This window comes from Macrobrachium nipponense, chromosome 32 (genome assembly GCF_015104395.2).
Source record: "Macrobrachium nipponense isolate FS-2020 chromosome 32, ASM1510439v2, whole genome shotgun sequence".
Lineage (NCBI taxonomy): Eukaryota > Metazoa > Arthropoda > Malacostraca > Decapoda > Palaemonidae > Macrobrachium > Macrobrachium nipponense.
In genome coordinates this window covers 19,250,102-19,275,113 of record NC_061094.1, presented here as the reverse complement: position 1 = coordinate 19,275,113, position 25,012 = coordinate 19,250,102, and the positions used below count along the sequence as shown (strand labels likewise).

General features: G+C 36.9%; 1 protein-coding gene and 1 long non-coding RNA gene across 3 annotated transcripts in view; both read right to left on the bottom strand.

The window, feature by feature from the left end:
• LOC135207253 (epidermal growth factor receptor-like) overlaps positions 1-25,012 on the bottom strand; it is a 540,996-nt gene that overhangs the window by 343,952 nt on the left and 172,032 nt on the right. The window lies entirely within an intron of this gene.
• LOC135207254 (uncharacterized) overlaps positions 22,248-25,012 on the bottom strand; it is a 128,606-nt gene continuing 125,841 nt past the window's right edge. The window contains exon 3 of the long non-coding RNA XR_010312939.1: positions 22,248-24,040. This is a non-coding gene — a long non-coding RNA (uncharacterized LOC135207254). The remainder of the gene's footprint in view (positions 24,041-25,012) is intronic.

Below are 25,012 nucleotides of genomic sequence, written 5' to 3'. Positions count from 1 at the left end.
GGTTGGAATTCTATGTTTCTGATTGTTTTTGTTAGGCAGAGTATGTATACTATCTGTGAAACTCGTAAAAGACAACCCCGAAACATCATGTTTCGGTTCGCTTATCTTACGTGTTGCACCCATCTTGTCTACCCTACTGTTACCGTTTGAACCATCGCCACCGTACACACAGCTGTCAACCCCGAAACACCTTCATTATTGGAACAGTGGGTTACCAGTTTTGAACTGACCAAAACAGTTTCTACCATCTCTACACTCCCACTAATTAATATAAATCTTACAAATGTCTATAGTGTCTTTAGAATGATACACACATATACCTCTCTCTCTCTCTCTCTCCTCTCTCTCTCTCTCTCTCTCTCTCTCTCTCTCTCTCTCTCTCTCTCTCTCCTCACAGTCTGAATACACTGAAGAGAAAGTCTAAGCTCACACATACTTGTACACAAAGTGATTAAGTTATTTTCAACTTGAGACTGGTCTTTATTTGCATACATTTACATGAAGAGCCTCGAACGCTACAAGAGCAAAATTCGTTCCCTCCTCCATCTATGCTGCTGGTTTTTAGGAACCTATTAACACCACCTACTCGCTTCATCCGAAAGTGAAAAAAGCAAAGAATGCTACCCAAGCGCATATCGGTTAATATACAAACATAACCCTTCGTCCCAATTTTCTTGATAACTCCGAAGGAAGACCATGTTCACTGAGAAAAAAAAGGGGGTTGGTTGGGGGAGAGGGGACTACGTCGAATATTCGGTGACGCCCAACCAAGAGCAAAACGCAAGGCAAGAGTTAAAATTCACCACTCAGGCGCCATCTGTTAGTCACGTCGGGAAGTTTGGGAGGAGCAACACCAGCACCATCTACCGGTCGTATAAAGCACTATGCGGGAATTACCGATTACACCGCCATCTATTAACAAATATTTTTCTGTATGCCCAAAGGATTCGCATCATTTGTTTGTATAAGCAGCATGGAAACAAAACATTCTGATTTGACAATGAAAAATAAATGGCACTACTGAACATTCACAACTGGTGAATAAGGTGAACTCGACAATTACAGTAATTCACTTTCCTCTGTTCGTTTTCTCTGAAAACTGACACGTCACAGAACGTGCTCAGTGAGAGAGAGAGAGAGAGCAGGAGAGAGGTCGAGACGAGAGAGAGAGAGAGAGAGAGAGAGAGAGAGAGAGATCCCGATATTAAAAAACTAGTCAAAAACAACATTACCCATTACTGAAAACATGCCGAAACGCATACTACAAAAACCCATTTCCAAATAAATGGCTCACTTATTAAGATAAATATATTTTATTAATACGATTGTGGGTCCCACTTACTTTTGCTGCATTAACTGTGAGCTGCTTGCTTTTCCTTCTCTGCAATAGGTACAGACCTCATCATGCACCTCACAATCGCTTTGCAGTGCAATTAGAGCATCATGATTTTGTGTATTTACTTTGTTGACCAAAAACGATGCACAGTCATCTCATAAAGACAGGACATTAATTTTCCCTATCTCGGTTGTTGTACAAAGAAACAAATATATAGTTTTCTTCCATCCTTCACACAAATTTAGGCCAGCTGACTAGATAAAGGCACAAAGTCAGATCACAACTGTAAACTAAAACTCCTAAAGAGAGAGAGAGAGAGAGAGAGAGAGAAGAGAGAGAGAATCAACCACAGAAGAATTTATGCGAGTTTAGCAAATGAGACTTCGCATTTAGTATCGTATTTTGTTTGGTCAATGATAATGGCAGTAAGACAAAATCAGGTATTGGATGGTATACTTAAAAGAAAAATTCAAATACGAATGTGACTAACAAATTAAAAACATGTCTTGTCGTATAAGGCTGCTAATAACTTAATATCCCAAGATCATTCCATTAAGAATTACTGGTATCAGAATTATCTTTAACCTAACACAAAATAATAACCCTCTCTAAATGAAAGGGCGTGTTTTACAACTCGCCACGAGGAAGCTGAACCGTTTGTCATATTTTTTGCAGGAAAAGCTGAGATGTAATAACCAAGGGTTAGTAGTAGACTAAATAACAGTGCCCATGTTATCGGAAAGCAAACCTTAATGAACTAAATGGGATATAAAAATACAAGAAAACATTAAAGCAGTTATGAGTAAGAACATCGACGAAGAGCGACCAGATTTTGCTGAAAAGCAGCATCAGTCAATGCGCCTCGCTGTCGGACTTCTCAGTTCCAAAGATCCTTTATTCCTCACACCATTGGACTGTGGAATAGTGTCCAAAAGGAGGCTATGCAACTGGAACTTGACATGTTCAATTGAAGATGCAATACATTACTATGTTAAAACAATGCTCCTTGTATTTCAATAATCTACTTAAAATCTTATCCATTTATCTATTAATTTGTTGATTTATATTTCTTTCTAATTACTGATTTTTAAAAAATTCCTATTACCTACTGTTACTTTTTTCCAAATTAACACCATATCTTTTAAAAGCTTGAATTTCAAGTCAATGGTCCCTGTAGGCGTGTTTCAACTGTATGATAGGTGTGCATATAAGCATAGTTTTAGTAAGGAAAGCGTGTATATTTAGATGAAATATGGTGTGTAAAATTACCATTTACACCGGAATTACAATTGTCAAATACGACAAAAAACACATGCTTTTCCTTTTAAAGAATCTTAACGTTTTCACATATGCAAGTACGTATATGACAAAAACCCACTAATTTCACGGCTTAGAAGCAAAGGCTTTTTTTAGTGTATTTAAAAGGAACATTTTTTAATTACAATCATAACACACCAGAGGAAACAACGCCAAAATCAAACGTTGGTTCGGATAAAACGATAAACGTCTCTGGGTGAGACAGCCCTGCCCACCACAAAAACTTTCATTGCATCTCCTAAGTGAGACCTCTGGTGCTGCAGTCCAGACTTAGAGAGCAAACTTTTTCAAAGTCGTAAGTTCAAGTTGTCTATTATGAGAGTCAGCTACACTTACATACACTTCTCCTCAAAGGATCATTTCTTTCTGGTTCTTAATTTGAGCTACTAATGATTCATTTACCTACCTTTTTATTAAATTAATCAGTAACGAATTCTGCTTACAAATTGTTTCGTTGTAGGGTTTATTTTTCTTTCCTTTCATCGAATTCTGCAAGTGGTTTTGGAACAATGATGCTCAAGTTAGGAGTTTGACTCGTGAGTTTTACTCATGTTACGATATCCGAGGCCAGGGCGGCTGGAACAGTTTAGTAAACTGTAATTTTACTATATAAGTATAATCTAATCGAAACTTAAAGAGCAGATGCGTAATACGAAAACCTATACTAGCTTCTTTGAAAATGATCTGAACATCTTGGGTTTCCTTTGCACAAAGGAGGCAACGAAAGGCTAGTTTCCTCGAAAAAAAGTCTGCCTTTGGTTATTTATGAAATATATTCATTGCTTAAAATCAGAACTGCTGGTACGCTACAGCAATAATCAGTGAAGGATTCTTCTTAAACAGTTAAACTGCCCAATGACTCGGAAATAATCGCCTATGTAAGAAAGATTTTCAAAGTACGTATTAAGATGCAAAGGCAAAAAATAAAAACACCACTGCTATGAGTTAACAACTTTAGCAGTCAAAAAACACTCCTGAGAGAGAGAGAGAGAGAGAGAGAGAGAGAGAGAGAGAGAGAGAGAGAGAGAGAGGTAAAATTTAGAGTTATCCCTAACATCTACAAATAATCTCCGTTTTCTTTACTTCACCTTCGACCGTGGAAGCGCCGTTTTCAATGATGGGACACAACGTACGCTTATTAAACCGCACACTTGAGTATTCGGTTGTGCGTTTGGGGATTATTGAGGTCGTCTCTGTTCCTGTCTCTATAGCATATTGTGAGACTGACCGAAAATAAAAAACACGAAAACATGATTCTGACAACGTCTTGTCAAGTTACGACGTTCGGATGTGCAAAAAGTAACAATAATGGTATTATTTCCGTTTTGTTTTCATTATTTTACAAAGTAAGATTTGTTTATACCTATCTCAACATCATCATTACCATCATCACTTCCCATTACCATCATCACCTCCAGCTCCAATGAACGCAAAAGGTTTCAGTGAAATACCCCCAATAATAATAATAATAATAATAATAATAATAATAATAATAATAATAATAATAATAATAATAATAATAATAATAAAAGTAGACGAAGACCCAGAAATATACAGAGACAGGAGAAAGACAGACAGAACAGAGGACTGGCACAACAAACCAATGCACAGACAATACATGAGACAGACTAAAGAACTAGCCAGCGATGACAATTGGCAATGGCTACAGAGGGGAGAGCTAAAGAAGGAAACTGAAGGAATGATAACAGCGGCACAAGATCAGGCCCTAAGAACCAGATATGTTCAAAGAACGATAGACGGAAATAACATCTCTCTCATATGTAGGAAGTGCAATACGAAAAATGAAACCATAAACCACATAGCAAGTGAATGCCCGGCACTTGCACAGAACCAGTACAAAAAGAGGCATGATTCAGTGGCAAAAGCCCTCCACTGGAGCCTATTTGCAAGAAACATCAGCTACCTTGCAGTAATAAGTGGTACGAGCACCAACCTGAAGGAGTGATAGAAAACGATCAGGCAAAGATCCTCTGGGACTATGGTATCAGAACAGATAGGGTGATACGTGCAAAACAGACCAGACGTGACGTTGATTGACAAAGTCAAGAAGAAAGTATCACTCATTGATGTCGCAATACCATGGGACACCAGAGTTGGAGAGAAAGAGAGGGAAAAAATGGGTAAGTATCAAGATCTGAAAATAGAAATAAGAAGGATATGGGATATGCCAGTGGAATCGTACCCAGAATCATAGGAGCTCTAGGCACGATCCCAAGATCCCTGAAAAGGAATCTAGAAAAACTAGAGGCTGAAGTAGCTCCAGGATTCATGCAGAAGAGTGTGGATCCTAGAAACGGCGCACATAGTGAGAAAAGTGATGGACTCCTAAGGAGGCAGGATGCAACCCGGAACCCCACACCCCAACACTATAAATACCACCCAGTCGAATTGGAGGACTGTGATAGAGCAAAAAAAAAAAAAAAAAAAAAAAAAAAAAAAAAAAAAAAAAAAAAAAAAAAAAAAAAAAAATAATATAATAAATAAAGAACTAATAATAATAATAATAATAAATCAATAATAATGAATAATAAACTTTGTTTTAACAGATTTGCTTTTTCAAAATGGCCCATGAGATAATCCTAAAAGTCTAACTAACGTCCGAAATTATACTGTATCAGTAAAATCTACCTTAAATCTACTTCATAAATATAGAAAGGCCCCAGATCGGAAAGAGAGCACGACAAAGTAGGAAGCAGGAACAATGAGGCTCAAACTTTCCTGGACATGACGGCACAAGATTGAGAAAATCAGCCAATACACACATAGAAAGTAAATACAAAGCTTAATTGTAGAAGAAAATGAACGTCGTGGAGAAAGCGGCGGATCTTGACGAAACCAATGTAGGAAATTGTGCTCGGCCAATAATTCAAGATTATTTCGTCCAGCTTCTTACGCTAAAAATGCAGGAAAGAGAATCGCCTTCACTTAAATAATATACAGTATACTTCCTCCAGGTTTTGTGCATAATTTTCTTATCGTGTTGCCGTGCCAGTGATTAATTTTCTCCTATCAATACCGTTACTATCTTAATGATTTTATTTTCATTGCTATTTCACATGTAATTACCACTACTGGCTGGCTATATATATATATATATATATATATATATATATATATATATATATATATATGATATATATATATATGTGTGTGTGTGTGTGTGTGTGTGTGTGTGTGTCGTGTGGTGTGTGTGTGTGTGTGTGTGTACAAACATAATTTCCTTCTTAAGGTATCTAACTGGATTTAGGAGGCCTTTCTTCTCACCAAGGGTTACACAACCCTTAGTCACCCCTCTGACTGAGGAGCGTAATATCTGTGCACCAACCCATTGGCAATCCTACATGCTACCACCGTAACATAAGACCTCAGTACATAGACTGGCCTGATGTATGTGGTTCCCAGTAGATTAATAAGAAAGATCAACTGCAATGTGGGGTGAGGGGGGGGGGGGGGAGTTTACTCCTCAAGAGATTCTTTACCTACATAAAGACGCTCCTCTGCCTTAGGATATGGTACATTATAATCCCAAACCACTGGCACTTCGTAAGGCAACAATAATAGTTGAGTTTTAATTCTAGGGCTGAGAACTAGATGGGCCAATGTCATAAAACCATGTTTTCAGAAAAACGCATTTAAAATATTGCTTCCTTTATTAAAAGTGAGGAAAGTACAGCAAACGAAAGCTTTTTTTTTTTTTTTTTTTTTTTTTTTTTTTTTTTTTTTTTTTTTTTTTTTTTTGGGGGGGGGGGTGATTGCTTAACTTATAACATTGGCCATTATAGCACTGAAACAGAGATGAATTTCTAGTTTAGTGACGGTCTTAACTACAATCGGCCATTTTTTGACATTGGCCCTTTTAGTTCTCAGCCCTAAAATTTATTGACCTAACAAATTAGCAGTTAAAAGTATGAATATGGCAGTGATCGCTGCATTGTACTTTTTTTCAGCCGTTCAACGTTAGAAGAGACAGCAGCATCTAAGCAAGACGACTCATTTTCAAAAGGTCTATATAGCCGTCTGAATCTCAATCAGTGGACCAAGAAATTTCAGTCTAAACGAAGAAAAATAAATGTACGGTTTGGTAACTTGTCAATGTTTTTCGTGGCAGACATATAACAAGAAAATATTGAATTTTAACTGACAATGTGGTACATTTATAAAAGTAAGTGCGACCACAAAACATAAAATACCGTGGATAATGTTTGGGTGGTTATATGGTAAGAATTAACTCTAAATTTAAAAATGAAGCAAATGATCGGACTAATATGGTTTAAATTTCACACTCACCTACGACACTTACATGCACACAGACAAACATATATATATATATATATATATATATATATATATATATATATATATATATATATATATATATATAATTTTATATATTTATATATATATAATATATATGTGTGTTATAATATATATATATATATATATTAATATATAATATATATATATTATATATATATGTGTGTGTGTGTGTGTTTTATATAAGGAATAATTTTTTTTTTTTCTTTTATAGATTTAAATCACGACGACCGTTAGAACGACGTAGCAGCAATGTTATAGTCTCATTCCTGTTACCACAAGCACTTGTTATTTTCAACATCATAATTTTTAGAAGCGTCAGTAGAAATGTTAGTAGAATGAGTTTCTCACGGGAAATACTCAAAGCTATTGATACTTTGGCCTGAGCTCAGAGCTGCAGCTGACCTCCATCTGCTCTGGTCAAAGTCAAATGACACTAACCGATCGCATGGCACTGGCCAGAGCGACCTCAGCTCCTCAGGGGTCAAGGAAACAGGTGCCTCTGTTGCCACCAAATATTGCCGCCAGAGGTTCTAAAGTGAGAAGAAATTTGTCTGATCTTTCAGACTCGTCACTCTGAAAAATCCTCATATAATCCTACTAGAACAGATAAAAGGAGTAATTTACTTTTATTGTGGAATGAGACGCGCTCTGTTGAGGGCACTGGTAACTTTAAAATCTGTACAAATTTGCAATCCAAGAATGTATGTATTTTTACTCAACAAGGCAAAATAGGATGAAATGCCCAATCTTGTTTTTCATTGTGTCACATCATTACAACACATGGGGACATAATAATAGCATCAATTAGGAAAACACATAAAAACAAATAAATAAACAAAATGAAGCACCATACATGCGTAGGGGCAAGCATGGATTACATGTGTCTCCCCAGGACCCACCATCCCCTCCCCCCACCCCTGCCCACCAGGCACTCGCAGAGCTGCCCTGTAACTAGAAACCCCTGTTGACAAAGCGGTCGCTCGTTGACCACTTTTAAAGCGTTATTTCAAGACACCGAGGAGGAGGCGGGTGGGGACGGGGAACTGTAACGACAGAATTGGTAGGTGTGGGCGGGGAAAAGTCAAGGAAAATAACCGAGGCAGAGAACCATGTCAGAACTGGATGAATAGGGTAAGAGAAGTAGAACAATTAAATCAACACTTAAGACCATATTCAAGTAGTGAAAAGTACAGTTCTTTAGAAATATAAAAGTTAGCCATAAAAAAATAAATTACAGAACAAGAGAATTCTCCATAGATAATCTTTAATATAGGGAATTATGAATCCTGCAGGGAAAAACAAAGGGGAAAAAATCATTCAAAGCATCGGTAATTTTCCTGCTTACGTCCATTCGTTTTTATGTTGGTTTTCCTAGAGGAAAACTAATATTGCCATTGTTTACCGAGTTGCAGACTTTTATGGTTGTATAAGTGCATGGAAGAAAAATTTTAACTTACTATGTAACATTAAAAAAAAAAAAAAAAAGTTTTCATGTATTTCCTCCTAACGTACTTTCTCTCTAATTCGGAGAGAGAGAGAGAGAGAGAGAGAGAGAGAGAGAGAGAGAGAGAGAGAGAGAGAGAGAGAGAGTATTTAATCAATATCTTATCTTATAAATTGTATGACCCCAACTGGGTGGGGATTACCTGGTCGAGGCCCTCACCTTTGGGTGTTAAGCATTTTTGACGGAGCAATGAATGACCACTCGCGTCCACTACTTCTTCTCCACCCTAGATGCGATCAGTAACAGTCGCTTAATACCTTAGCACTTGATTCATTGCTTAGGTCGACAGAGGCATACTAGATAATTAAAGGAATTGCGCGCATTCGTTCCTCCCTGTTTGATTCGAGAATCGAACACAGGTTGTCCAGTTATGAGCTAAACCGAGTTTATCACGATGCTACAAGGCGAGTGCGCGAGCGCGCAAGGGACAGTAAGTTGACAAAAAACATCCCCTGGCTTGCAGGCTTTGGAAATCTATTTCACATCGTCCCTTATCGTGCTATGAAACTAAGTTAAGCTTGTAAGCATCATCCAGCGCCGAGAGTAACTATCATGAAATTTTCCAAGGATTGCCGACATAAAGGCTACAATGGCCTAATCGGTCACATAAAAAATCCGGGATTTATTATATAAATAAATATATGACAAAGTAACCAAGAAGGAGAACAATAACGTAGTTTTCAGTGGTCGTTCAGCAACAGCTGAAATCAAAACAGAGAAGATGACGATGACAACGTTTCTTTAAACATTAACATCAAAGAATTCATATAACCAAAACCCAAGTTCTACAAGAAATGCCGCCTCCAAACGAAACGACCAGAAAAGAAAAACATCTCCCCCTATTTTGAAATATACTTTCCGAATGAGGCTGAGCGTAAGCTCCTGATGACAGACGGACCAGTGAATAACAGACATAAAAAATCCCAATAACACGACGCCGAGGCCTTAGACCAGGGGACGAGAATGTTTGGCCTAGGAACACAGCAAGAGGGACAAGAAGGCCTCCGGATACTTAAGGGTCAATTCCTCATTTATTGTCGTGTGCCATCACAGTAAGAATACTATGGTATATAATGCAGAGAAGCAAATAGCACTAGCAATAACAATAGAATAATTATTTCATGCCATACTTCGTCAAAACGCTGGGAATAATATAATCATTAAAGCCAATAATAACGATGGCAAAAAGAATGTAATACCAAATTCTAAGCAATGAGTCACTTAAAAATATAATAAATTATATGGTAAACAAAACATGAAGAAATATGTATAAGCAACGGCATGACCTAGATTTTTTCCTTTGGCATAAACGGAAAACACTGTCCTCATCCTAAACGCGTCATGGAACCGACGATCACTGCCTTCCCTCCCAAGCGCCCCATCCTATCCACATGCTCCGCTAACCCGATTCACAAGCATTCCAATTCTGAGCAGCTGTGATTCACACTTTCGATCCACATCTTGATTCCCGGAATCGTTTAAATGGCCAAACTCAGTCTTCCTGTTTCACCACGTCAAAAGGGGTGGAGAAAATGCAATGTAGCCTTGTTCATTTTTGTGTGTGTTATATTTATAAATCGTAAGTTTTGGCCATCACACTTACATGCATACCCAACGCGCACACAATAATGACAATTGTTATAAAACAGTGTAATCTCCTTAATAAAAAATAAATCCACGTTCATACACTTCCATCGATATAAATGAAATTGCGTTTATCAAAAAACAGTGCCTATTGCTTTATCATATATTATATATATCATATAATATATATATATATATATATATATATATATATATATATATATATATATATATATATATATATATATATGTTATATATATATATATATACTATATATATATATATATATTTATGTGTGTGTGAGTGTGTGTATTACATAACGTGAGAACATTTGTACAGCAACAGAGCTACTTTCAGCTAAAGTCAGCTGCATAAAAACGTGCCACATGAAAGACTGCAGCGTGGTTTTTTGTTTGCCAACTACGTATAAGTAAAGAGATCGTGACGAGAATACTAAGCAATTTCTAATAACAAAGTTTCCTTATCATAATATCAGAACCTTATATAAATGAACAATGAAGAAGCGGGCAAACACTTGCATTTGACCCAACTAACACGAGTTCGAATTCTTGCCAAAGTTGCCAAACGCTATTCAAAATGTAATGAACGAATGCAGCATTAGCCCCACATGAACAAGTGACTTATTGTTTTTGAGGAATCTTTTTTCCGCTGTAACTGTGTTGCAATTCCTTCAGTCACCAAATCCTGATACTTGTTTTAAAGTCTGTTTCGATGTGTTTCCTTTGATGGATTCCACTAACTTCAAGAGGTTTTAATTTAATGAAGTTCTGTGTCCAGATTAATTTGCTGAAAATTTCTTACCATACATGGGATCTTGTCATGAATTATTTGACGTTATCAAAGTATCTCTTTTGATAAATTTCATTAACTTCTACAAGTCGTTTTTATGGGCTCTTGATGGTTGAAGTCTTATACTAGATTTCCATTATTTTTCCAATAACCTTTGAACTAGTTTATTTATGACTTCTTTAACATAGCATCTAGAACTTCGTATATCGTATTTACTTGAAAATATTTTTAGTTCCACATTCGATGACTCATGATTACTTCATCAGAATTTTTTATGTTCATCTTAAAGTGTATTTCTTTGCCGATTATTTTTTTCCCAGCACATTATGCAGCCTGTAATAATTCTATCGTCGATTTTTAAATTTCTTCTGTACTTTTTCTTCTTAATTCAACGAATAGCGCAGGTTCTGTTCAGGCATCCTTTAATTAATCCTGGGGTCTCTCGTCTCTCGTCGCTCGGAGGTCCCATTTTCCCAAAAGGTCATAACAAAGTGTGACTGACGTCGGCCTTGTTTGTTAGCGGCTAAAAAAAAAAAAGGGGGGGGGACTCTTTTGTTAAATTCTCAGAATCTTTTTATTTTTATTTTTCACAGAAAACTCAAAACATCTACTACCGGCAATGGTTTACCAGCAGTTTTAAATATACCTATTGATCCTAATCATATACTCGTCTATTAATATTAATTAGTCCATCACTGAACTTAAATACCTGCAGGCATCTATTGCCTGCAACAATTTAATACGTAATGCGTTCTAACATGATCATGATGTTAAATTCACGATCACGGATAATAATCAATTATTAGATTTGCAACCTGAGGGGCATAAGGTCGAATTCAGGCAGAACTATAGCCTTAGAGATGAACCAATCTCGTGCTAAGGTTCGATATACGAGTATAGTGTATATTTAACATCGCTCATACTTATTCTGGATAGTCGATCACATTTCGCGTTTTCCTTCGTCGACAAGCTTTCTTCGTTCTAGTACTCAAAATACTGAACGTTTACGTAAGCTAAGGATTGTTCGGAAGACGTCCTATATTCACAACGATTATGTTAATGCCACACGTTTCCGACATCTCTCCTACTGCTGCTGGAATACATACTATCCTGCCGGTAAACAAAAATTATTTTCCTTTGCCACCGCTGGTAATTGTGATGAGGAACATCATCAGGAGATACCAAGTTTGGCCATCTCCCTTAAGCAGAATTTCTGTGATAACTAACAAATTACCCTCAATATCTTTTGCCAGTTAGCTCGGAGCCTGATACTCGTTTCGCTCGGCGTCAGTATCCATAAGATACTGAGGTGCCGTGATGTCAAACTGTTATCTTTACCTTAATCTGTGGAACAGTTTGCCAAAGTATTGCAATAGATGATGATGCTTGAGGGTTAAGGAAGCTGTGCTACTTCTCAGAAGAAGCATGATTAATCATTTCTCTACATTTGCATACCTGCGAAAATACCTATTTCTTTTATTTGCTTATCGTTATTTATTTCTTTATTAATCACCGTTTTATGTGCTCGTTTCCACCCATTCCATTTCCATCGCTTTTCCACCATGGAAAACTTTCTTTGTAAATTTTTGGCCAATTTAACTTATTCTATGAGATTATGACCAATGAACTATACGCTGCCATTCTACAGTAGATTTCCAACTGATATTTTTATTTAAAGACCGAAGGGAAGGACAGGCGGTATATACCCTTATCTAGCACAGCTGTTTAGGAAAGTTAAAAGGACAAAGAGGAGACAAGGTGGGTGGGACCTTCCCTAAAGGTGAGCAACAGACAACTGTACCAGAGAGAGAGAGAAGAGAGAGAGAGAGAGAGAGAGAGAGAGAGAGAGAGAAACGTTATCGAAAAGTTAAGAGCGAAAAAAAACTTCGAAACCCAAATCCATCACCCAATCATCATCTCCCTCTCCACATCTATGCCTTCCCATACCCAACACTTCCACATACTAGTAGTACCTGTACCCCTACCAAACACCCTACTACACACACCCTCCCCGGCCCCTAATGCCAGCAACGACAGCACGGTGGACAAGTAACAATGCATCAAACGCCTTGACACCGTAATGCCGTGTGATAGAGTCCAGACCATCAGATGAACACTCCAACCCTCCTCATGTACTATTGTTCAGGGCGAGGGCAAAGTGAGGAACTGAAGAAGGGGAGGGGAGAGGCATGCAATGGGACAGGTTGTTTGGCAGAGGGGAGGGGGCCGAGCTTTCACGAACGGATGCGTAAAAGAGACTAAATGAGGCCTGCGTGTGTGTATGTGTTTGTATAAAAATAAAAAAAATCGAATATTATATATATAATATATATATATATATATATATATATATATATATATATATATATATATATATATATTATATTATATATATGTGCTTAAAAATCACAGTAGATGCACGTGACCTTATAAATAAGCGAATACCATATATATATATATATATTATATATATATAATATATATATATATATATATATATATATGTGTGTGTGTGTTTCTGAGGATGGAGTGGAGAAGGAAGGGCAGGGTGGGAGAAGGAGGTTACGAGTAATGTTGGGGGGAAGCGTCGAATTGCATTACGCAGAGCTAACGGCTTTCTTTTCGGTTTCCTTCAACACTTGTGCGTCATAATAAGCATTGTAAATCTAATTTTAAGCCGTTATTTTTATTCTTTGTCGCTTACATCCTAATTCGCGTTTCCATGCCAATTATCCTAACATGTAACTCTAGTTACTTATGACATTCAATAAAATGCAAAGTCGTCTCTATTTCAGAGACTTTCCTTCATTTGGTTTCAGTAACACGTCGTCTGCAATTTGCAACGGATTGGTCACCACTGACCCCTTGCACGACCGGCCTTCACGAGCCTTAGCAAAAGACTACAGTCATGACAAGTTGCTACTTGAGCTTAAGAAATATACACAAAAATATATCGATTTAAATAACGACTGTAAACTTAAGATAACATATACACATAACACAGATGTGCACCAAGACAAGAAATTATATAAATACGTATGATAATATCATCGCAAAATATCAGCCACCAGCCATACTTTGCTTAATTACTGTTGTTCCTCCATGTTTATTTTTTTAACAAGGAGAACTACCTTCAACTGATAATGGAAAAAGTTGAAGATATAAATATTAGACTGTAGGAGCAATCGTCCTCCTGTGGTTCTGTTACAAACATTTCCAAACCACGTCACAGGCGAGTAATACAATAATAATAATAATAATAATAATAATAATAATAATAATAATAATAATAATAATAATAATAATAATAATAATACTTTCTTTTTGGATAGAAGAATTTTACCCGACGTCCTGCAAGTCTTTCTGATACTGATGACACAGAAGCATAAGCAATGACACCTCGGCTTACACCATAACAATTATTAGAGTATCTGTTGTAAGTGTGTGTGCGTGTGTGTGTGTGTGTGTGTAAAAAAATCTCCAATGTAATTTTCTTTAACGATAGAAGGAATCCCGAACGACATCCTATCATCTGGTATTATAAATGTTGTACTTGCTAATTCATCAAAGAAAAATTGAATGTTGACAACTGACACTAGCTTCTTAGGAACATGCCATCTACAACTCTTTCAACTATAACTGCCACTGATATGAAAAGAAAATTAACTGATAATTCGAAATGTATATGTCTAATTTTAGAATACATATGGGGTTTAGTGATACAAAAATAAAAAGTGTTTTAATATTTCCAGAGCAACTAATGGACTGATTAATCTTAAGTGACCTGGCGACGTTCGATGTTCAAAAGATATAAGTTATATATGACGCAGTTAAATAAAAAAGTATACCCTAACCAACAACTTCAGTCATTTCAACAAAAGCACAATAAACCAATAATAGTAATCATCAATAGTAATGAAAGTTATTTCACAGCAACAGGATCAAAAGTGAGGGTTCGTAAAAATGATACCATCATCACTATCATGAGAGCAACATCAGCTCAGCCGCTCACAAAGCGCGATCATCACCTGTCAGCCAACCGAGCAGCACTACAGCGACATAAATGCAACCCGAGCAAAGAAAATGCTCTGCTTAGTCCCTGAAGAAGCTGCAACTACAGTAGTAAGAATGGAGTTGTTTTTCACCTTCAACAAGCAAGATATTCAGCAGTTAACGCGCAAGGGCGAGGCAACTACAGACACTCGGGCAAAAACGAGATTTCATTCTTACTCTCCAATTTTGCAGCATTTATTGCCTCAGAATGACAGCGAGTAAGCGGCACATGGGCGTGCTGGGTTGATGTTCCGCACAAAGTGTTGCTCTATCTCCATTTTTCTCTCTTCGAAAATAAAATCCCCTTCAAAGTGAGCAGGAGAGAACTGAAATGGCAACACTCAACTTCTTCAAAAAGCTCTATATTTACGCCGTTCGTGGGGTGAGTCACTTGTCGCACGAGGTTTAGATTCTGTGATCTTTGAGATAATTTTCTTAGATGACACTGTACATTACACATACTGCATATTTTGTTGAATAAATTACCCTTGTTGGCTCTTTAGTTAATCTTGTTTCAGCTGTTAAAAAGGGTCATAATAACAGGCAAGAACCATAATTCTACTGTCAATTGCTATAGACTGACAATAAGACAACAATGCATAAAAAACCCTGTAATCACTGTCCACCAATCAGCTGCTACCTCTCTGAACATTACTTAAACCCATTTCGTATCTATTATTCAAACAGCGAGTTCCATACTTTTTAGTCACTTGACCGGTGCAGGTTGCATTCGCGAGGGGCAGCAAAAAGAAGAGAAAAAATATGTAAAAATATAAAAACTGGGGGGGCTCAACGACGCTATAAGTCTCTCTCTCTTACAAACATCGAGTTTTCATGTGGTAATAAAAAAATAAAGCAAGTCGTCTCTGTTGACTGTACAGAGTGAAGATGTCCACATCAAACCTTTTATCTCTTTCAATACCTTTCCACACTTACTATATTTTGAACAAGGCCACAGCCTGCACGAAGCCGGCTAAATCTATACCAGCCAGCAAAATTAAAGGCAGGCTGATATCCTGAGCGCGAGAAAATATCGTTAGGATACATTCAGAATGATTCCCATTTCATGGGGGTAGGGTTTACATAATCGAGCTCTTGCAGTGAGAGGACCTATTCATTATTAATGTTCACTGACAGTTACGATGCCCTATACGTCTCTGGGTTTAGATATGGCAACGTACCAGATCGAGTCTGAGAGATTCAGTGTAAATGACGTTGCACATCCAGTCTCAGTTGAGTTATGATATATATATAATATATATATATATATATATATATATATAATATATATATATATATATATATATCTATATACTGAGGCTAGTGTGAAGAGAACCTAACACAAAGAAAGATGGAACGAAAGGGCAACAGTCGAAGGACTTAAGGTAAAAGATGGTAATTTAAAAAAAAATAACCTTCCTTAATTATTCATATGCAGTATAGTTTGAAACATACATTACCACATTGGCCAAACACAATCTGACCAGTGGCACGATACGGTTCCACACTAGTGGATGCCGTTCTTAATTCACATGGCCACAATTCCATTAAAACTGGGGCACGGATATGACGAAATACATTTTGAAGGAGTACTGATCATCAATCGTTTCTGTTATTTATTCCTCTCTCTATTCCAGCAACTATCTCCAATAGTCGACTAACTATCCGGTACTGTACATAACTCCATGATCAATTCAACCGAGACACGCAACTTTTTTTGGCATGCTATTATTTCATCGCCAAAGGACTGAGTCTACAAGGTTGTAAGTAAAGCACACCACAACTGAAGCAAAAGAACAAGTTTTTTTTTTCTTTTTTTTCATAGTAAATTTAAAATCAAGTATGAAGGCAACAATAGAAAATTAAGTACAGCAGAAAAGAACGGAACTGAGCAGTCCTTTTAGGTATTTATTTTTCGACCCTGCAGACCTGTTAGTCGGAGACAGCAGGTACCATGAAAAAAATAGCCGAGGGAAAGAATGGACCCACTTCTAAGACCTACGAAGGAGAGGGGTTGACCACACGTCAACCGTAAGTCAACCTTTGTCAACCAACCAAGGGTTCTTTTATCAGGAAACATGAAAGAGTAACTAATTGAATGGAGACGCTCTTGTTTTTTCTTTCTTTTTTTCTCCAACATAATTAACTTTTCATTTCACATGGCTTTTTTCAAGTCTCCATTGCATACGACGAGATTATTATTAACCTATCCACATATGAAGCGAATACGATACAAAGAACGATTTTAATTTACATTTTCCCCACTTGAAAAAGGACTCGATCTAAGAATAAATACGGAAAGGTTATAGAATCGACTGCTATCAACTCGTTTCAAGCGGGATACAATGATGTCTGAAATATAGCTCAATTGCAATAGTTTCCGTTTCAACTGTCAGTTTTCTTTACACGCAATCCCATTTTCTTTGCAATGCATACCGAGCAGGATGCTTTTGCAAGGTAAACTATGCGAGTAGTAATTATCCTAATTCGAACCCAATCAGCTGAACTCTTAATAATTAAAAACTTCAACCACTAAAATGTCGTAATACGTGTAACCTAATTGCATTGCAAAATACAATGACAAAATAAAATGCGATCACTAGGAAAAATATACTGAGAATATCTTTAAAGACAAACATCGAAGTCAGGCATGAGCGCCCGAACGTACGGGCGAGAGAGGGAGAGGGGCACTTGCAGTCGAACAGTATATGGAATTCTTTATTGCATCTTGCTTCACTTAAATTATTGGCATCGCAATTCCACGGCATATAATTATATATATATATATATATATATATATATATATATATATATATATAGAACTTTGAGGCCCCCTTTAGAAAATATGCTGCGGCCGCCCACAAGCCAAGCGCTGGGACATCTTCCGCCATTTAACACTTCGTGGCAGTGAGACGAGGGATAAAGAGGTTGGACAGTAAGACAGGGATCCAAAAAATAAATTATATGAATTTCACAGATCTAACGGAGAAATCTGGAAAAAAAAACCCGACACCCAGACAAAGAGGTAATAGTGTGATAGGCTACATAACATGATAACAGAAAGGAAGCGAGAATAGCGGTAAGGTAAAGTACAGATGGACCGAAAAGACGGCACAAACACCCCAGACAGCTCATTCTTTGTCATCCGTATTGCACGGTCTTTACCCTGTGGAAATGTCTCCACTACTCTTACAAACCTCTCATAAATCAACTCATATATTTAAAGATTTGTGAGACAATATATTGGGAATCTTGCCGAATGTATCAGGTTGTGACGGTCATTTCAGTAACCCCACTACAAGGTGTCATTCAGCCATGACCAGGCAACTTATATCCAATTCCTCAGTCAGGCTTGATAGAGCTGCTGTCAATAACTACTACAAATAATGACCGAATCCAAATAAGGGACGACCTCAACAATTTGATTACTCACCCTCTGAGATGTGGGTACCTTCTGCAGCCATATAGTGGGTGCTGAGAACCATTGGTAGCTCACTAGCATCACATTCACAAGGCCTGTGGTTCGAGCCCGACTTGCGCTTACAAGCCCACCCAGCAGGGGTATGGTACAATGACTACTTTTTATACTCATACTGGCTCGGTTAATAGCTACATATGTCATATATACGCGTATCCGTACATAAATGCCTCTAAAACTGCACGGTTTTTGGAATTGAAAAAAATTTAAATTCAAGCAGAGAAACAAAACGGCAAAGTCTGCCGGATTTGTATTACATTCTATATCGTGTATCAGACACACAAGAAATAGTTTTACCTGTAGACTCGAGGGATAGAGAGAACAGAGGTTTGTTTCAGTAAAATCCAGAGAGAGAGAGAGAGAGAGAGAGAGCTTTACCTATAGAGTCTAATAAGAGAGAGATTCAACTTCGAAGTGGTCAACCAAAGATGAATACTTGTAAGTCAGGCCGAGGCATTGTATGAAATGAAATTTATTGCCTTTCACTGACCACGTTCTATTCTAGTCCCCCCCTTGGCCAAAGGAGTTTTTTTTTTTTTTTTTTTTTTTTTTTTTTTTTTTTTTTTTTTTTTTTTTTTTTTTTTTTGTCACTCCTTGTCCTTTCATGCCACACACTGAGGTCTAGCCTTATACTTTCCTTTTCTTTTCTTCAAGACTTGTGCTGTCTGTCCGTGCCATGCTCCACTGTCATGGGTTAGCACACTATTAGCACAGTTATACTACTACTTCTTCCGCCTTCCTTGAGTATCAGTCCTTGGGTAAGGTTTACCTTATTTTGAGTAGAATATTCCTCGAAATCTGCATTCCGTCAATTGAATGGATTTCACGCGTGAAACAACAATTAGCCGACGATCTTACATATCGTCGGAAAGAGAGCTATTTAAATTTGTGTTTTATTTCAAAGTGAATCAGTGACATTTTATGATGACCAAAACCCGCAAAACGAAAAAAGAATCAGTATCACACTTGACCTTACCATACAATCTTTACATGAAATGTTATGAGTAAAGGAGTGAAAATAGTGGGTCATAATACAACGCCCAATAAGAACAACATCCTCACAACATCAGAAATGACCGCAGGAACAGCTGCAGAGCTACAGTGATTTCAGTCAAGAGCAGGCATCATCATCAACAACTAAAACAACTGCCTATACCACCCATTCATTTCAGCAACTATAATATAAGCCTTTTACTAATACTAATAACTGCAAAGATAACCTTTTACAACATCAGTCTTTCCAAAGAACACGGACTACAACCGACTTCCAACAAACGTAATTCCATCAACCGTTCAATTCACAATAACAGTTATTCCAACAATACTTCGCAACAACAGTCATCGTAACAATCTTTTCCCCATCCCAACATCAATATATCCAACAATCGGTAACCTAAGAACGAAGACCGACTCCAAAACCCACTATTCCTTTCTGCGTAATCGTACAAAGCCTCTAAACACGAACTTAACAAGTGCGACCCCAGTTTCCTCTTAAATCTATAAACCGGTTCTTTACGCTGCTTGCCTACCCCTGCTAACTGTGGTTTTATATACTGGTGTTACCTTCCCTTTACTGAACCTTTATGTTTTATTTCTTTCGCGTTTTCTTAACAGTCTGCATCTACAAGTAACGAACGCTACGAGCATCCAGGTCTCATGTCATTTTACATTATTAAAATCAATACAGTTTGCAAACACACACACACATAATATATATATATATATATATATATATATATATATATATATATATATATATATATATATATATATATATATATATATATATACAATATATAATATATATATATTATATATATATATATATATATATATATATATATATATACATATATATTTATATATACTTTTTTCTTTTGCTCCGGCACTTCCGTTACCTGAAACGTCTTTCCAAAAGTTATGGTAAAAGTTTCCTGTAAAATGAAACTAGCAAGAGGAAACTTGGGCTCCCTGCGGGGCCTTTCACGCCCACCGCTGGGTATCCCAAACGGCATCATTATGGGTATCTGAGGCACAAGGGAATGTCAGAAGACACGGGACCCTTTTCAGAGCGAAGAGACAACTTCCTCTTCGAAAAGAGCGGTTGCAACGAAACAAAGATTACCGGTTTTGTGTGTGATATTTTCCTAAAAAAATAATTTAAACATTTTCCATAACGTTCTGTTAATCATAGTATTACTACTGCTAATTATTAAACAATAGTAATTTTAATAATGGTTACAGGTCCACAATAATATAGCATGTGATAGTTGATGGTCTTTAATAAATTTAAATAGCTTTCGAAGCTTGTGCTAGGTTCATCTCCAGTCAAGTGAACATTATGACTTTGAAAATTCGTCAAAGTAAACTTCTGAGCTGGACAATTCCACAACGAAGAACCCAAATGAAGGAAGCGCTCAACAGCCCAACTAGGTAATTCCGTTGTGGATGTTCGAATTCTTGTTCGCTATTCTGCTGGAACGTCTTGCGGGCTGTGATTAAGCTGCAAGGTGTTCCCCCTGGTGGCGCGGCTGCAACACTGCTAGACGTAAGGTCCCTTGTGCTACATCTTGTCTGAGGGAGGAGAGCAGAAGAGGGACAGCAACAGGCAGAGGAAAACCAGAGCTTGTCTCAAAATTGAAATTTTTAACAAAGTTTGTAAGAATGTAAAAATTGACTAATGGGCTGTCTCCAACAAACGGCTTGTTACCGTAAAAAGCTTCTAAGTTCATGGCGGCGCCTTTCACTAGTCTTCTTGTTTGGACATTGTTATTTTTTAAAAATTATGTTAGATCCATCCCAATTCGGTCTATGGTTGTTGTTGAAGGCATGGGAGACTATTGCATTGTTCTGTGCATGTAGTCACCTTCCACTTCCCTAAAATATTTTCCCTTAAAATTTTGACATGGGACTTCGTAAACACCCGGAATTCTTATCGTTATTTGGCTTCTAATTAGTTTATGGCAAATCTTGTTGGAGTATTTGAAAACTATTTTAGTATCGTTCTGGCTATTGTTAGCATAGTTATATAATTTGTCGAGGTTGGGATTATATGGAAGGGGTATGAATCTGATAAAATGTTTTCTTAGCTAGTGAAATGGTTTTGTTGTCAATAAAGTTATGGGGTTATCTCAGTCCTCTGAAAGTTGATCGTATGTGCTGAATTTCTCCATTGACAAACTGGGTCGGATATTTTAAATGCACGTAGGGCAAAGTTCATTACTACATTGCTCTTAATGTTATTGGCGTTGAATGAATAAAAAAGTATGTAACTCTGAGTTTGTTGTTTTGCGATGCACAGAGAATTTAAATTTATGATATTGTGATCTCTAATGACTAGTACGTCAAAGAAAGATAGCTTACAATCTACTTCTCTTTCTAATGTGACTTTTATGGAGGGGAAAATGTTGTTGGCTATTTCTAATAACTTGCACAAGTTCTGATCGTTTCTTCGGATGACAACAAATATATCATCTACATACATAACCCAGAGTAATGGATTTATTGTATTATCACACCTGTCTAAAATTTTCCCTTTCAACAAACTCCATACATAGGTTGGCAAGTAGGGGGGGCAAAGGGGAACAGGCAGCTACACCTTCCTTTTGGGCAAATCCTTGGTTATTGAACTGGAACACTGTTGAGGTTACGCATCAATTAATAAGTGCAAAGAATTGGTCTACTGGAGGAGGAAAACTAATGTTGCCAAGGAGAACATGATCTTGGCAACATTATTGTAATATATATATATACATATATATATATAATATATATATATATATATATATATATATATATATGATATATATATATACACACACACACACATTAGGGAGAGTTACAACCTACAAGGGGGTAAATTACGATCTCGACTTGTATCGGCATGCTTGTCAGTTTTAGGACCATATACTCGTTGAGTGGTGTATTTGTGGAATTATTATGCTTTCCCTTCACTATCTTTAATACCACATCTTGTCTTCGTTATTAATACACTTCATGATGCAGGCCATTCATGACTTTGTTCCTTTCGTGCAAAAAATATTATCCCTAAAATATCAACAACTAACGAACTGTGACGTCAACTTATTTCTGCTTCACTGCAAGGAGCATCACTTACACTATATAAGAAGCATTGGCGACAAAATCATTGTAAGCATTAAATAAGGAGATGTAATGCCGCAGGTTTTTACCGTTCCCCTGGCTCAAAACATTGTTAATAACATAATTTTGGCCTTCACCTTTCACATGAAGAAGGGATCAAAATGAAATGTGAAGAACGTACGAAGCATGAAGTATCCATACAACTTAAATGCAGTTCGTTCATCACGATTGTAATTATGTCATTTATATACTTCATGAACAAAGCATAATCATTCCATTTACATACATTATTACTGAATGGCATCCATCAACCAACATGTAAATAAATACACAAAAAATGGAAAAATCAGATCTCTAAAAATTTCAAGATCTCCATCGAACTTACGTGTCTCCAAGTACAATACTGTATTTCTTATTTTACGATAACTAATGACAACTTGGCTAAATTCACATGGGAGGACATTCCGTTATATAACATTTATGAACAATATTATATATATGAGAAATTCTCTAGGCTATGCTCATTTATTTCAAAACAATGTAAAACGTAAAATAAAATATTGTGCGTGACCATGATAAAAAAAAAACAGGAATAGTGCCAATCACAGCTATAAAAATAATGAAAGCTTTAGCATTAGACAACAAAGGGTCCGAATAGGACCGAAAGTACTCGGCTATCTCGCTTTTTCATTTTTTTCCTTCGTGGCAAAAAAAAACCTTTATTCATGTATATATATATATACATATATATATATTCTTTAAGGAATCCAAAGAATACAGTGACAAAATATTAAAAAATTACCTCAACCGGTTTATGCAATTAATTTAATAAATCTTTGCTGAAGCTGATATGGCATTAGTATCGCAACTTTAAGATAGAAAAATAAACCTTGAGACACTACGTAAAACCATAAACGTAACTCCTAAATCCAGCAACGCCAGATTACAAAATCAACATAAACAAAGCATCGCCACTAGATCAGAAAGTATCTTCAATCTACAAGACGATCCTGATTATAGGAATCATATCTGACATTTCCATGATGTCAACCTGAGGTTTTAGGATCTCAGAAGTTCAAATCCCTTCTCAAGAATTCTCGTTGCTTTACATAAAAATCAATATAATGAATCCCTTTTCCTATAAAGAAGTTAATAAAAAGCGTTACGAAGCTATCATGAACCAAAATAATAATATACATGCACGGCCCGGCTCCACCCACACCACGCGCGTGAAAATCATAAAATGTTTGGAACTCAAGGTAATGGGCTATGAATTCTGAATATGAATAAATACATGACAAACCAAACTTGTAGGAAATGCACTTTTAAAACTTACATAAGAAATCATCATTTTTCGGGCGATGATATGATTCTGTTACCAAACAAATAAACTCCACACTGGAGGAAGGCCGACAGAAACAAATCTGGTCACCTCACAAAGGGTAAAAAGTGATAAGGCCGAGGAGGGTAAACCTTCATCACCGCCCGTAGAGCCACCACCATCCGCCAACAACGTACCTGTAGATGAAGAAGAAATTGAATTAGTTCAATGACAATCAGAATGTTTCATGAAACCACAAATCACTCCAAGTCCCATTGATAAAATGTAATAGTTTCAACTTAAGATAATTTGCTAAAATTATGAATAATACTGTAGTCGTTATCTTTAAGTTTTGCAAGAAAGCTTTTTTAATAGTCACCACAATCACTGAATTGTGACTCTCATTGGTAGAAAATGTAGCGAAATACGGACGGGCTAATCACAATCGTCCTGACAGAGCAACGCCACAAGTCAGCAGGAAATGCTTCCATCAATTGAAGCATAAAAGGCAGAAGATGAGAGACGAAGAGAGCATCAGCAAACAAAAGCCGTAAAATGAGCGAGCAAATCAACATGAAGGATATTGACAGAAAGGACCAGGTGTCAAAAATCGTTAGAACATCAGTACTCCCTAGTGTGGTCAGGTCATGTCAGGTCAGGGCGCAAGGGGCGCCAGCTGCTACTGTTTACGTCTTCATTTGTTCTCCTGCCTCCCCCAACCACCAGGCTCCTTTTCACCCCCTAAAGCCCTCGGGGATTTAATCCCTGGGAATTCTCTTCCCTGTGGATTTCTCTTGTCCACAAATCCCCTCTTTCACTAATGTCTACCGGATGCTACTGTAGTACTGCATCTGTTGTTCTTATGAGAGATAGTCTGAAGTTCTGAGGCATCTCTCTCTCTCTCTCTCTCTCTCTCTCTCTGGTAGACATTAGAGGTGCCTCACACTGAGGGACCTGGGGCAACCCGAACAAGATGTAAGGTCTGTAAGGTAAGGTAAGACCCTATAATTAGTATACATTTTCATTTTCTATGAAGATATTTCATATACCCAATGGCTGAGATTATGTACGACCAAATTATACACACATTATACACACACACACACATATTTATAATATATAATATAACTATATATATATCTATATATATATATATATATCTAAATATA